General features: G+C 44.3%; 1 long non-coding RNA gene across 2 annotated transcripts in view; it reads left to right on the top strand.

Moving 5' to 3' along the window:
- The first annotated feature begins 3,780 nt into the window (after positions 1-3,780).
- LOC120843488 overlaps positions 3,781-15,173 on the top strand; it is a 51,243-nt gene continuing 39,850 nt past the window's right edge. Inside the window, exon 1 of one of the 2 annotated variants that reach the window (XR_005716197.2) lies at positions 3,781-3,852. This is a non-coding gene — a long non-coding RNA (uncharacterized LOC120843488). Of the gene's footprint in view, positions 3,853-4,968; positions 5,047-15,173 lie in introns of those variants that run through there. The other variant, XR_005716198.1, reaches the window with a different exon arrangement.

Genomic DNA, 15,173 nt, shown 5'->3' with positions numbered 1-15,173 from the left:
TGAACGTTGTCCTCTATAAATGCAATATATATATACTAAGGGCAGCCCCAATAGGCAATTTGATATCTGTAACATCAAGGAGATGCGCATTCTCGGGAGGGTAATCAGTGAATAAATAAAAAAGAGCAAACAAAACTGATAAATTTTAACAGGAATCAATTTCAGGAGATTAATATTTTTGCGAAGTTTTTCTGTGGACACTTTTCGATAAAAGAGCAGAGCGTGACCTAACCTTCTTGTGCAAGCTAGTAAATGAATCGTAACAAATATACTAGAATGCTTTCAGCTTACGAAGAAATTCATGTCCCACCTCGTTCGACTAGAAATCATTGTACCTTTTATGCTTACACCTTACATTTTTCATCAGTTTTAATGCTCATTCACTCACTTTTTAAACCTATAGATAAATCAAGGAGAGACTTATTTCGCTACTTCACTAATTTCAGAAAGCAAGGGGAAAGGCTTCGGAAATTGAGAGTTCCTTAGGTTCCTGACCTCTTTATCGTATGTTTTGCTCTCTTTCTTTCGTTTTTTCTTTTCATGTGGCCTATTTGGGCTCAAAAGGGAAGACCTTCCGGTAGTTTTTGAGCACGCAAAAGTAAATATTATTATTATTGTTATTATTATTATTATTATTATGAAGATTAATATTTTCTTTTTTATTTTATATTTGTGTATCCCTGCCTTAGATTTTGTGGTAGTTTAATGACACATATATACTGTAAGCAATATTAAATTTACTCTTTTTTACTTATGTGTAACAGGAAAAATATTTTGTGAGCACTTGATTTTCTGTTTTGTCTCTTCAAGAGTTGCACGCTCGCCCATCAAAGTGGTGTTCTTCATTCAAGTATTAGATGATTTTGATTAACTCGAATCTGTACCTCATTTTGTATGTTCCTGCAATAGAGGATTTTATTAATATCTTTATTAGTATCAATATTAGTATAATTATTAATAATATTTTTCGAGCCCGATGCTCAAACATTGTGCCTTGGAAGATAAAGAAGTTATGATGTGCAGTGGTCTTCTTCTCGCACAGGTGTGAGGATGTCAGGTCAAGGCGGTCACTGGAAGTGCCGCAGTCTTCAGAATGCCTAGCAAGAAGAAAGAGCGGTCTGAAGGGGAGAGATCTGAACGGATCTCTCCCCTTCGTGTAAAAAACATATTTCTTTAGTGAAAATGGACGGACATTTAATGCGCAGTTACCCGCAATGAGAGTCGCCACAATTTAATTAGGGAATTATAGTCTTCACAAGACACTATCACTATCATGTTACATTTTGACGCTGTATGCGCATATAGGCTAAACCGTGGTTCAACATTGACACCAGTGAATCGCGCAACAGTGGTTTGGGTTGCACTTTTGAAAAAGCCGAGCAATCGCTTCATTGTCGACACGAAGGAAAAGACCAGCTGTGCCTGACAAGAAGCCAGTCTCACCTACAATCGAATCTTACTTCATGTAATCAAAAAGTAGTGCAGCTCCTCACTCTTAACACCCCCCCCCCCCCCCCTTGTCATATGACCTTTCTTCATCCGATGATTGGTAACAGTGCAATTCATTGCGTCGGAACGTCCGAGTTTTATTTCAATCTGTCAAATCTGTATTTATGCGGAGGCAAACAACTAAAACATGAAGTATAAACTGAAGGATTGACCAAGACAAAACCAGAGAGTGAGTTTCTACAGAAAAATACAGTTGAGAGTGCCTACCGACAATCTCTCTCGGTCGCTATGTTCAGAATGACCCAAAATATAGCAGGAATGAAACTTAAATAAACATTTAGAAGGGCAGTTCACAAATGCTAGCACCTCCATGCACACGAAGGTGCTCATTTTTACACTGTTCGCAAAGTAACAGAAGGTGCAATGTGAGCCATGTTGTCCCTCTCGAGGGGATTGCCCCTGTTTCCCACCTTCTCCGCGTTCTTTACTTATTGTTTTCAAGCCAAATTCATAAATGACCTCGTATCTTCTTAACGTTTTACAAAGTGCGAGTTCGTGTTACGCACCTTTGTCCCAGATGAGCCTGGACTAAAAAAAAATAAACCAAAGTTTTCCGTGGAAAGTCCAGCCCCGCCCGAGCCTGGCCCATGCACGAAGGCAGTCGATTTTACGGAGCGCTATGCTGAAACGCGTTGTTTTCTAAAGGGTTTCATTCACCAGATTTTTCTGCTCTTCCTCGATTTATTCGAAATTGCCAAAAAACCAAGCGATGTTGTTATTTGTTTATTTAAGAAGTTTATTTACTCTTTCGTTTGCTCGTGGTGAAGGCGGTAGAAGCGAGGAATAGTATATTTTTCATTAACAAAAATGAATACGTCGCGTAGACGTCGTATCTGATTCTCGTTCATTATTGTTTTTGTATTGCGTATGCGAGCAAACGTAAGCAGTGTTTCTTTGTGTTAGCATGGCGTATTCCACACTTCGCTTGTACGAAACTCAAAGTGCGACCTGGATCGACGCATGGCGACGACGCGCATGCCAATCGTGGAGACGCAACGCTAACGTTTTTCCTCCTTTACGCAATACTAAAACTTTATATCATCAAGATTTGTACATCGCACGCTTCACTTGCGAGCATGGAGATATCAAGCAGTGTCCGTGATTTTTTCCCCTCGGCAACAGAACAGCCGCGTCGACGTCGCAGGCGTGTTAAAGCCTTGCGCCACATTCTCGAACAGCTGTCTGCTGAGTTTTGTCTGAGTAACCTGATTGGCTAGATCCATCATGGTTCTTGCCTGAAGGTTCTATTTAAAAGAAGATTATTTCTTGGGAACGCCAAATCGTCGTCGAAGACCTCTGCTTGCCTGGCCGCCGTTCCGAACAAAGGTAAGCGGTTCGTTCGTGCGTTCTACTGTCCTGTAAGGCACGTCGCTTCCAGTTAACCGGACTGCTATAGAAAGCTGAAGTCCAATACCGTTACACGGTTTTTATGGAACCTAAGCATTGCACGGACTTGTTCCAGGAAAAAAAGCTCAGTTTTAAATTACAGTTCAAGCCGTTCGCCTCCTGGTAACGTTAAACGAGCCGGTGTAACTTTGAGTATGCTTACTTTATTGAGCGCATCTAGTGAATGATTTTGAATAAACTTACTACAAACGATGACGTTTAAGCGTGAAGATATACAGGCAGCAGCAATAACAGTTTTGTATTTCTTAAACCCTGTAAAGAAGATGAGGTATTGTACGCAAAAAAAAAAAACAAAGTCTGAATTGTCTCTGGGATGACCTGCGAGTACACCCGGTCAAACGCGTTTTTGATATACTTTCACCCCCCCCCCCCCCCCGGCTCCCATAACCTCTGTTTTCAATATTTATCTGTTGTTTGGGTTGTTTCCTAAGGAAATCCAGGTAACAAAATAATGTTGATAATGCAATTAAGGCAAAGGTGCAAGCGAGCTGGACAAGAATAACGATAATGATTCCTAGAGAGGGGAACAAGGGAGACAATGGACAAACACACCTCCAAGACCGATTTTAAACATGGAAGGAAAAAGACAATATAAGTATAGTTTTAGTAATTTTCCACTAAATTTTTGTTCCTTTGAATCCTGGAGCAATTATTACGGACACATACGTTTTGAAATGGGAAGAATTGACTGGTATACATTCTCAATCGTTTTTTTTTCCTCTGGGAAACGCCGTAAAGTTGTTTAGTTTTGTTAGTTGAAGAAGGGACAACATACCTGATAAAACTTTGACATCATTATGGTGGTACGTAGTTGGCATGCTCGTTGATTCTACGAAAGTGAAGAAAACACCAGGATATGCCTTCAAAAAGTGTTTGTTTCTTTTCTATATGTGCCTCTTCAGTCTTCAGACTGCGACGCGTCAGACTTGCCTTCAAGTAAGTGTTTACATTTATGTTAACGGAGATATAACTATCATGTATGCTACGTCTAGAATATCTCCCTGTAATAGCCCATGGGCCGAGGGTACTAGAAAATAAATAAATAAATATGAAAAAACGAGCTTGTGATCATTCATGCTATTATGCTTTGTAAACTTCATTACGATCGAAGTCGTAAGCAAACTTTATTGCTCATTTACTTTATATTTGAGTCACTGCTTCTTCTCTGTTAAGATTACTGGACATTCGTGAGGTAAGAAGAAGCGTATCATTTTATGTCATCCCCTGGGAGGCGTCCCAGAGCCTCTATTTTTCAACCTATGTTGTGAATCTAAAAGGCATTACTAAATTTCTAACTTAAGATTTTCGAGGAGGGAAAACGTGCTTGTGTCATAAACTTGTTAATGCTGTTAACATTACTTTGTTTAGGTAAGACGCATGGGCAAAAGATGATTAATTTACTGTAAATCAAAGAATACATTGTTTCGTTAGAAAATAAAGCTTCTACGCTCATGTCTGAAATATTGAAATTGTTGTAAAAATAAGAAATGTATTTAAAGTATGTTTATTTTTATTATTCTCAATTTTCCTTTTAGTCATTCAATCTTCCAAGTGTGTGCGGATGTTCACGGAAGTAGGCTTATTGTTAAAAGAGTAATCCAGCAATTGTTTTGCAGTCCAAAACTGCACAGAAAAAAGACAGAAGCAACGTAGGAATGTACGCATGAAGATTCTACATACAATTTTGGAGATGCCGAGTGTTGTATATAAGTTGAGCGTGGCCTTGCCGACGCACTTTCGCGCGTTAGCCAGTTGTCAGGCCGACACATCATCGCTCGCTACTGCCGCCGGCTACGCTCGCGGCTGTTTTCTCGAGGCTCGTTTTTTCTTTTTGTTTCTGGCACAATCTCGCCGATTAAACCTTTATCTTTAGTTTTACGCCAGTCGATCCGTGTCCATCCGCCAAAAAAAAAAAGTCAAATTTGGGGGTTTTACGTGCCAAGCCTACGACTAGTAACGTGAAATACGACTTAAGAATGCGGCAAACACTTCTGTGTTTGCCGGCTGTTAATGGATCAGTTCGCGGTTTCGCGCCATAGATACCTCTTCATATCGGCGCAAGCCATTTTCGGCACTCCGCCAAAACATTCCGCGGGAGGCTGATAACAAGCAAGCAAGACAACATGCATGGTCAGTAAAACAGTCCTCGCCGCCATGTGACTCAGTATTAGTGCAAATAACACAAGGCACAAGTTGGCATAAGTTTGGCAGAAGTTCACGCTCATTAAACTTTGAGAAGGGATTTCTGCAGCTTCTGCTCGGAGCACGTGGAGCGAAAGTTCGCGCTGAGGAGCCCAGATATTCTGGGTTCAATCCCCAACCCTGCCCGTTTCTAACTGAATAAGCATAGTACCGGCGTGCGGTTGTGTATCACTACTGATTGGTGCACAATAAAGACCCCAGGCGAGCGGTTGTACCTCACTATATTGCTCATTTACAGCTGAGGCACTAGACCCCTAGTAAGGCAGACTGACTTGGACACATACTTTTTTTTCGTTTTATATTCAGTGGTAAAAAACGAACGCGTGTTTCATAGATCATTACAGGTATACTGAATCGAAATTTTGAGCTCACAAACCAAGGCTGGAAGGATAGGCGGGAACCTGCAAAACCCCAAAACATAATACTAATAGTGTGTTTTATTTTTCGTCAAAAACTGTATGACGAAGGGATACCGAGGAAAAAAGCTGCATAAACCGCTAGAGATATCACTCATACAGCGATATCTGTAACGGTTCGCCGTACTTTTGGAAAATCAATGTGCGATTGAACACGGCCGATGAGACAGGTCACGTCACGATTTCCATTCCCTCTCTTCCTCGCTACGTCCCGTCGAGCTGGCGAACGGAAGCGAGGAGGAGAGAAGCGAGGCCGCTTCCCCTTATTCTCAAATTCTCCGGGGGGACAATGACGTGAACGACCTCGCCTGAACGCGCCCTTCTTTTTCCAAAAGTGCGACCACCCGTTTGAGATTACCGATGAATCAGGGATGTTTTAGAGTTCGTAGCCTCCCGTTCAACGCTTCTGCGGCCTTATTTTGCGAAATCCAAATTTAAGTTCAGTATCCCTTTAAAGGTATTTTGCAGGGCAAGCTTGGGAAAGGTTGCAGAAGAAATCAAAAAAGGAAAGAGCCTCATGTCGGTAGTATTTTTTGCTGCAAAAACACACAAACCAGGAAAATACCTTTTCTCACAGTAGTGTCAGAGCGAGATACCTAGCTTCAGGCGCTTCGGCATACTTACAAAAGCACCTTAAAGGGGCCCTGCAAGCACTTTTTTACTGGTTTTTAATTTGCAGCGAACCTGAGCGCACTGAACCTAGTAACTTAATTAAACTTTTCTTTTCTCGAATTTCGCTTTATTTTAAAAGTTATAGGCAAATTAAAATTTCAAAAACAGCAAAAAATAACCTCCTTCATGACGTCCTTGGTTGCTTGAGTGGCCGTGAACTAGAGTGAGCTCAGCGAGCGCTCACGTCTGCCGCACTCCGTATCGACGGCGCGAGAGGGCGCCACTAAAGCATGTTCTGGATAGGCTGCATGCAGCGGGCAGCCAGAGCGGCTCTCATTGCATTTGCTGCGCGATTAAACACTAACTCGGCATCACGGTTCTTTGGCCACAAACGACAGCAAACACGGGGTAAATATCAGTTCAGAATGGGAGCCACTTCGTGCTGCCATACCGCGAAACGGCCAAACCGCAAAACAAAGCTGCTCGCCGAAAGCCTTCGGAACGCTCGGAGCCGGTCGGATCCTCCAGTCCGTAAACGACCGCAGCGCCGCCGCGTACATCCGGGACCTTTCCGTGTTGGTGCCTGATCCCACTACTCCTTTCAAGTATGCGCCGCCTTTTCCACCGCTTGGTGGCGGGTATGTCGGCGGGGGTCATTTCTTGTTTCCGTAGTTTATAAACTGCATTTGTTTCTTTCCTGCTTAAAATACTGAACAAAAACTACTTTTATAAATAATTGAAACGGTTCGCGCCACTTATATTTTGTATTTCGACTAAAAATAAGCTTTTATCGGCTCTGACCAGTAGTAAGCCCAGGACCTAAGACGTCACATATCGCGCGCTTTCGGTACCGCGGGTCGCCCTCGTCGGTGGAGGAGGTTTCCGCGTCGCCTGGTTAAAATATGACGCACTGATATTTAGTCACTCTCTCCGTGCCCGCTGGCTTGCCCGAACTCCGAGGGACGTGGAACCCGCATGAAAGGTAGACGCTTAAATATGATTGCAGGGCCCCTTTAACTTACTACCGATAGGTGACACGTTTTGCTTTCCTAACTCAAAATTGGTAATTGAATTCCTAAAAAAAAAAATAACCCTGTAGGATGCTGCGTGTTCAATATTGATGTTGAAGAGTTATATTATGTCCAATGATCAACTCATGAAGACTGTAAAATAATGTATTTGAGAACAAAATGATGAAAAAGGTTCAAGACAAGAAGCGCAATCCTAGCAGAAGAGTTCCTTGAACTTTTGTTATTTAATCTAAAATTCACATTTATCGGCTGGCAGGACAACGTTTATGTACACAAGACGGGCCTTTGCATGGGTTAAGAGGTGGCACCTATGCTTAACAATATATATTCTAGAAATACTCGGCAGGGCCCTTACACATAGATTGGTAGGTAATACAAAACACATTTTTCAAGTATGTAGATGACTACTTGGTCTTCATAGCGAAGGCAGAATTTAGCAGGACGATTGAAGACGCGCTAAGGTCATTCACCGAAGAAGGTTTAGGCCTTCGTTTCACCATTGAGTCTGCAAGGAATACGAAATTAATTTTTTGGATTTTCTAGTGGACGTCAATTAAAAACATGTATGCTGGATGCTCCAATCTCGAACAACGAACACATTATTTGAGGTATTGGTGCTTCAAGGTGAGCGTTCACAAAATCCTGCATCCACAAAATGAAAGTAAGCTTCTCCGCCTGGATCGTGAGGCTCAGAGACTCGAACTTTCCCGACACAGTTATTTGTGATTTTATTCGTTTATTTTGAGAGCCCAACAACGGCCGAAGCCTATGCATTGGTGTACTTGTTAGTAACAGCGTCGATTACATAAAAATACACATAAGAAATGATTGGTCATTTCACGCATTTCTTAAAAAAAAAAGAAAAAATAATTGAATAGTTGCAAAGCATAAATATTATGTGAGTACACGAAGCAAGCACTTCTTCAGTTGAGGTAAGTTATGGTTGAAAATGGCATTGTCATCTGATTCCAGATGGTTGAAATAGTTTTGAATTCGGCCTGAGGGTGACGTGAAATTAGTATAATGGACATAGATGGTGCGATTATAACGAACATTTACGCCGGGCATACATTTGTTAATAGTTTAAACCAGGGAGCTAATTTCGTAATACGAATGTATGTATTTCAACAAGAATACATCTTGTCGGGATGTGAGAAACGAATCCGTAACATCAAAGTCGATCACCCCCAAAACAGCAAATATACAAAGCTAAGAAAGACAAAAAGAATGCACCAGTCACACCATATATTTACCGCCTTTCTCATCGGATAAAGGGAGTCGCCTCGAGAAATGGGGTCAACGTCATATCCTCAGCCCGCAACAAATTCAGCAGGATCGTAACCAAGGTAAAACACGCGCAAACACAAGAAGTCAAACACACAACAATGAATGCCACATTAAGCGCGGCATGAACTTCGTACCTTACAGAGAGGGGAGTCTACGAAATCCAATGCTTTCGCGCACACTCATACATTAGACAAACGGGGAGACGCTTAAACATCCGACTTTAAAAACATCACAGTTCGTTAAAGGGGTTATGACACGAAAATTAAACGGATAGATTATTCTTGAAATGGAATGCTGATAGGCTACTTAGTATATACACCAAGTTACGAAATTTTTAGGGCTCTGATAATTGCAATATTCAATTTACGAATTTTTATAATTTTCATCTGGCGACCAGGCAACACTGCTCAAGTTAGTCACACCATGGTGTCCATAAACCACGTGACCATGAACACTCTCTCATTCTAGGCGCCCCCATGATCGCCCAAGCTCTTCTCGTCGCGGTACGAACAAAACCGCTCAAACAGCTCGGTAAACTGAAAGCTATTCTCGCTCTCGCCCCCCGGCCGGTTGACCTTCCAGCCTGCATGCGCCTGCGAGACATTCCCGGACGACGGTGACCACGGCGAACTCGTCGTCGCTGGAACTCGTCGCCAGCGGGTCGCAGTCAAAATGAACAGCTTCCAACATCTCTTAATTACAATCACTCTCATCGCTGCTGCGATCAATGTCGAACACTTCGACAAGGCGATCGATGCCGTAGACGTAATCGTCACACACCGGATGCTGGAAACGTGGAAGCTTAAACGAGGAAGCTGAGGCTCGATACGCCAAGAGAGCCAAGTCTGTGAGTACGTGCAATTAGACCCCACGCTGGAGGCTGGCTACGTCATCAGCCTCCAGGTCCGCCCGGATCTGCCCCTCCGAGGGGCCCGCATATAAATCGATTTATCCACGAAACTATCGCGCCTTTTTCAAAACAAATTTAGCAGGATTATAGGAACATACAATTGGTCCTAGCAGTATAGTTATGTAATATTTTATTTTTGGCGTATCATAACCCCTTTAAATGCTGGAGCATTCCCCTATTCAGCAATGCATTTGCGTGACTGCGGCTGTTAATCACGTTTCCAAGTCGCAAACATATTGTACAAACACCAAGCTCAGTTGTATAGAAAGATACTTGGTACCTACCATATAGCAAAGAAAAAAACGCCGTGCGGGAACCCACCATCTGTGAACCTTGAAGACTGAGATGGCCTTTTTGGACTCTGGATAACCTCTCACTCGAAGAAACAAGAAACAAGAAGCGACACCACAGTGGAAAAAAAAGAAGACCCTATGCCCGCGTTTTTTCACAATAAGTGTAGCAAAGTGCCAACCGAATTTCCGTTGTGGTGATATTTACCACTGTTACCTTAGAACGAGCGTCGTCATTGTCGTCTGGTCACAGTTCCTAATATATTTGCCAGCTTAGAGTGAAGCTTGAAAGGCCTGCATCTGTTTTGGCAACATGTGAAGTCCTTATTGGACTTTACATTTTGCCTGGCTGCAGAGGCCTTGTCAAGTTAAAACTGTTTTGACTTTTTGCCTCTGCAGCCCACATCAGTATCTGATGATGATGTAAATAAAATTGACTGGTTGATTGATTGATTGATTGATTGATTCAGCTGGAGCTCTGCCGCAGTGAACGTCCTGATCTGACGTAGGTGACGGTGGCAGCTCTAAGTCAGCCCATTCGGAATACCGAATGGGCTGGCACAGAGCTGTGTTGCACCGAAAGCTCATCTTTCCTGTTCCAGAAAGGTCCAAGCCCTTCTTGTTCTACCGACAGCTTCCGCGGCCATCTGCGCTGAGTATAGTTGATGACATCACGCAGCACTTTATCTTCCGCAGTCATCAGTGCCATCTGCTTCGCTGTCGCCAAACCGTTCCCGAACTCTCCCAAGGACGCAATTCTTTCTGGAAGCTCCTCTTTTAGTTCCTTTGGGGAAGTCTATACTCATGGCTTCGGCATTGGCGTTACTCTTCCCGGCACGTTACTCGTTGCGTTAGCTGTATCCACCGATGATGATGAACCCCCGTTGAATGCTAGCCGTTGGACCATTGCCGGCACGGCTTTGTCGTGGTAATAAAAGTCCTACCAAGGGCTTGTGATCATCCACCAGGTTGAAATCCCTTCCAAACTAACAGTCTCTAAACTTCGCGATAGTGAACACCAATTTCAAGGCCCCTCGTTCTAGTTGGGAGTGGTTTTTCTCCAATTTCGACAATGTCTGAGAACGAAATCTGACAGGTAGCACGTCGCCTCAACAACGATGAGAAGGGACAGTTACAATTGCCCGTGGTGAAGCGTCACATTCAAGAACCGGGGACTTTGTAGGGTAGTAGTGAGTTAACATGGTGGATTCAATGAGTGCTGCTTTTGCTTAGTGAAAGGCCCTGCCTTCATCTTGACTCATGTGCCATATCTGTCCCTTTTTTAATAAAACATACAGGGGGGGGGGGGGGGGTCAACAGCCTTGCCATTTTGGACAGAAACCGATTATAGTAGGTTTTCAGGCCGAGAAACGAACGTAGCCCACTGATGCTCGTTGGTGCTGGCGCATCCTTGAGCACCTCCAGGCATATGCCAGTTGGATGTAGCCCCTGACTGTCAATCCTGTGTCCCAGGTAGACCACTTTTGCTTTTCAGAAGCAACACTTCTCCCTGTTCAGCTTGGCTCCGTTATCGCGGAGCACCTGCAAGACCTCACGTAGTCTTTTTCCGCCGTCCCCGTTCGTCTCCGCGACCAGTACATCATCCAGATACACTTGTACTCCTTATATGCCTTGTAGCAGGGTTTCCATTGTCTGAAAAATGGAAGGGGCTGACGCCACGCCTAATGGTAAACCTTTGTAACAGAACAATCCTTTAGGCGTGTTCAATACTCTCCACCTCCTGGAGTCCTCATCTAGGGGAACTAGGTTATAAGCAGGGTTAGGCAGAAATACTCAGAAACGTATTTGGAAATACAAATACTGGGATACATTAAAATTGTAGCTGAAATACTGATACTAAAATATATCTTTAAAAATGTATCGTGATACGTATCGGGAATGCATTTCAAATAGAGGCAAAAAGTATTTGGAAATACAAATACAGGAATACATTTTAGGGAGGGCAGAAATACAAATACTGAAATACTGCTACTACTACACATTTTTCGAATTTGTTTGAGACCCCAACAGAGATGAAGTGTGAAGTATGAAGTGGAAGTTTTTGATCCCGAAATCACTTTCTGGTAGTCTTGGCACTTTGACTTGAAGTTAGTGGTTTCGGACGAAGAGGGGTCTTCAATGGGCTCAAAAGAAGTTTCATCAAGGATTGACCGCGGTCCCTTCCCTGACATCCTGTCTGTCTGACGAGTGATGCAAAAAGACTTCGACCTCTAAATAAAATCGATGCAACCCTAAATCCAATTTAAATGTCACCACGCCCCTGTCCAATAAGGACGCTCCTGTCAACATTGTTCACATGACGTCATGGTGGAATGAACTTGCATTCTTTATCTGTAGATGTGGCCTTAAACATGAAACTTTACCACTCTTCTGTATGAATGGACAATGCGTACCTTCGTTGTAGGTGACCTCATTGAAGATCATGCAGGCAGTGTCATTGGAACTTTCGAGAATAGTCAACCACCTGAAGCATCCTGGAACAGATCTCTTATCTTCTGTTACGGTTGAAAAAACGACACGGTGGCATCCCTGTTGTCCTTCCTGCCGACCCTCCGCCACCGACGCATGGGTCACAGTCCTCACGTTTCGTATAGCATCATCCGAACAGAGACCTCGTAGATTGCGACCTGATGCTGCCGCCACAGGTGCCAGCTGTTCGCGAAACAGCGCGCTCGAGACGAGTCGTAGGTGTACCAAGTCTAGGTCGGGACAGCGAGGCCACGTCTAGCCTTCTTCCTCTGTTTAGAATTACCAGAGAAGCGGGTTACGTTTACGTCGACTGGTGACGTACCTTTGAGCCGTGCAATATTACTGGCGCAGACGCATTTGGATATGTGTTGAACTTCACTGCGTGAGTCATCCTATACCATTTCAAGTCAACCCCCGCCAGGCTCGCGCTGCAACGGACTGTGACTCAGCTTTGCCGGCTGGTGACGTACCTTTGAGCCGTGCAATATTACTGGCGCAGACGCATTTGGATATGTGTTGAACTTCACTGCGTGAGTCATCCTATACCATTTCAAGTCAACCCCCGCCAGGCTCGCGCTGCAACGGACTGTGACTCAGCTTTGCCGGCTGGTTGTAGTACTGTCTACGCTAAAACAAAAGAGACGGTTAGCAGCGGGCATTGGATGCCAGCAAACAACCTTCGGACCTGCGGCAGAAGGTGCTCTGACTCCACTCCTGGCACGACACCCACCTGGTTTGGGTCTCCGACTGCGCAACCTTTCTCAGAAGAGAGAAGAGGACGCATAAAAAAATAGTTTCGAGAATCGGAAGGAACCTTGGTCAGCATAGTAACAATGCCCTAGCATCTCCTTGACCCTGCTGCCCTCAAAAGTAAAAACAAAACCAAAAAAAGAGGCGTTTGCATTTGTATTTTGGCAGGAAAGGGTTAGGGGAGAGTATTTCTCAAGAAATGTTTAAGAAATACGTTTCATTCTGATTGTATTGCGATACAAAGAAACATTCCAAGTGTATTTCGATACAGGAATACAGATACTGACGAAAAAAATGTATCGCGATACAAAATGTATTTCTGAAATACTATCGCGATACATTTGTATCACGATACTGCCCAACCCTGGTTGTAAGCTTCACGAAGGTCCAGCATGTTGAAGCAGTCAACACCATTCAGTGAAGGGAAAACGTCATCGGTCAGCAGTAAGGAATACTGCTGCGTCGGACATGCCTTGTTTACGGTGAGCTTAAATTCACCGCACAGTCTTCTATTAGATTAAACCCAATCCTGGTTGAAATAGTTTTCAGTGTTCTGCCAGAACCTCATCCAAGTCTCCACGTTCAGTCTTTCAAGAGAAAAGTTGAGCTGAAAGAAGGCCGAACGCTCGAATAACGTCGCGGCCAACCGGACTTGGTCCGTTGCATCCGAAAAATGTTGGCTCCGCGTTCACACGTCCTTCGTTACGGACCTTCAAACTTAACTTCCCCTTGATGGGAACGTTGCCGACTTGACATGGCAAGCTTAATGCTGTATGTTGCAAACGAGGCCGGCTTGCTTTTTTTCTCTTCGTATACTCTTTCTGCATTGGCGCAGACTGGGATGCCTGTGTCCAGTTCCATGAGCAGTTCAACACCACCCCACGTGAACAGCCGCTGAACTGGCGCAATCAAGTTCATTGCGCCCTCTTGATCCGTTCGCGGAAAAATGATATCAATCCCGCCGATGTCATTAGACTGTTCCAGATAAGGCGTTGGCCTCTGCGGCCGATGTTGTTGTACGTGGAGTACAGCGCTGTGCAACATGTCCTGCCTTGCCAGAGCCAAAACATGTATTTTTCCGAAACCCGTTATCACTGGGTAGGTGTCAGGCTCTACCACAGCGGTTTTAGAGGTTTGATCTTCTCACCCTCCCTTGAACCTTGTTTCGAGCTTGGATTTAAGAAGCTCGGCATCATTTCGCTGTCATCTTCTGTAGACATCCATCTGGCTTCACCATCGGCGCGGCGCCTTTCGTGACCGCCGCTATAGCGACTGCTTACCCACTGCGAAATCCACCGCCAGGTCCCTGCGTGCCAATAAAGTGTGTCGCAGCTTCTTGTGCAGCCCGTAAACAAGGCGGTTACGCTACATGCGGTCTGGCAGTAACCCAAAATTGCAATTGTCCGTAATTCGACGTAAGTTCACCAGGAAATCGTGAACTGTCTCATTATCTCCCTGTCCACGGTTGTAGAAACGAAAACTTTCCGTTCTCTCATTTGACTTAGGTGTGAAGTAACTATCCTTGCGCTCGACAGTCTCGTCATAGTTGAGCTCAGACATTTCTGCAGGTACGCAAGTCGCGGATAACACGCAGAGAGCCTTCGTTCCTTGTGCCTAGACTAGAAGATCTCGCGTCTGAGGTGCAGATGTGAGCCAACTTCCCTCGAAGTGAGCTAATAAGATACGATTCCCAGTTGTCTGTGACATCGTCCAAGGGAGGAATGCTGTAAGCCATGCCTAGCAGCTTACCGGTGGTGGCCCACCGATCAGGGAACCGTTTCGTGCGTGGTTGTCCGTGGTCATCGCAAATGTAGCAAAGTGCCAAACGAATTGACGTTGCCCTATTGAAAAAACCAGCTTAAGCTGGTCCCATCTTCAAGCTGGGTTATTACCCCAGCATGCCCAGCTTGGCATGCTGGTCATGTTGGTTCTTCTGGTCATACTGGTCATGCTGGTTGATCTGGTTATACTGGTCATGCCGGTTGATCTGGTCCCACTTTCAAGCTCGGTTATTGCCCCAGCATCACCAGCTCGGCATGCTGATCTGGTCCCAGCTTCAAGCTGGGTTATTGCCCCAGCATTCCCAGTTTGGCATGCTGGTCATGCTGGTTAAACTGGTCATGCTGGTGGACTCCCAGCCCATTTCACCTGTTTAAATTAATACACAGGATAAACAAGCCAAGCTCTTCAGAAAAGCCAACTCGGCGTCCAATTTATTATTTCGTACTTGCGGCCGCCTCACACGAACTCCGATGCTACATATCCTCGA

The sequence above is a fragment of the Ixodes scapularis genome, unplaced genomic scaffold (assembly GCF_016920785.2).
Source record: "Ixodes scapularis isolate PalLabHiFi unplaced genomic scaffold, ASM1692078v2 PGA_scaffold13__105_contigs__length_92229423, whole genome shotgun sequence".
Taxonomy (NCBI): domain Eukaryota; kingdom Metazoa; phylum Arthropoda; class Arachnida; order Ixodida; family Ixodidae; genus Ixodes; species Ixodes scapularis.
The sequence above is the reverse complement of the archived record's forward strand: the minus strand, read 5'-3'. Positions and strand labels throughout refer to the sequence as shown.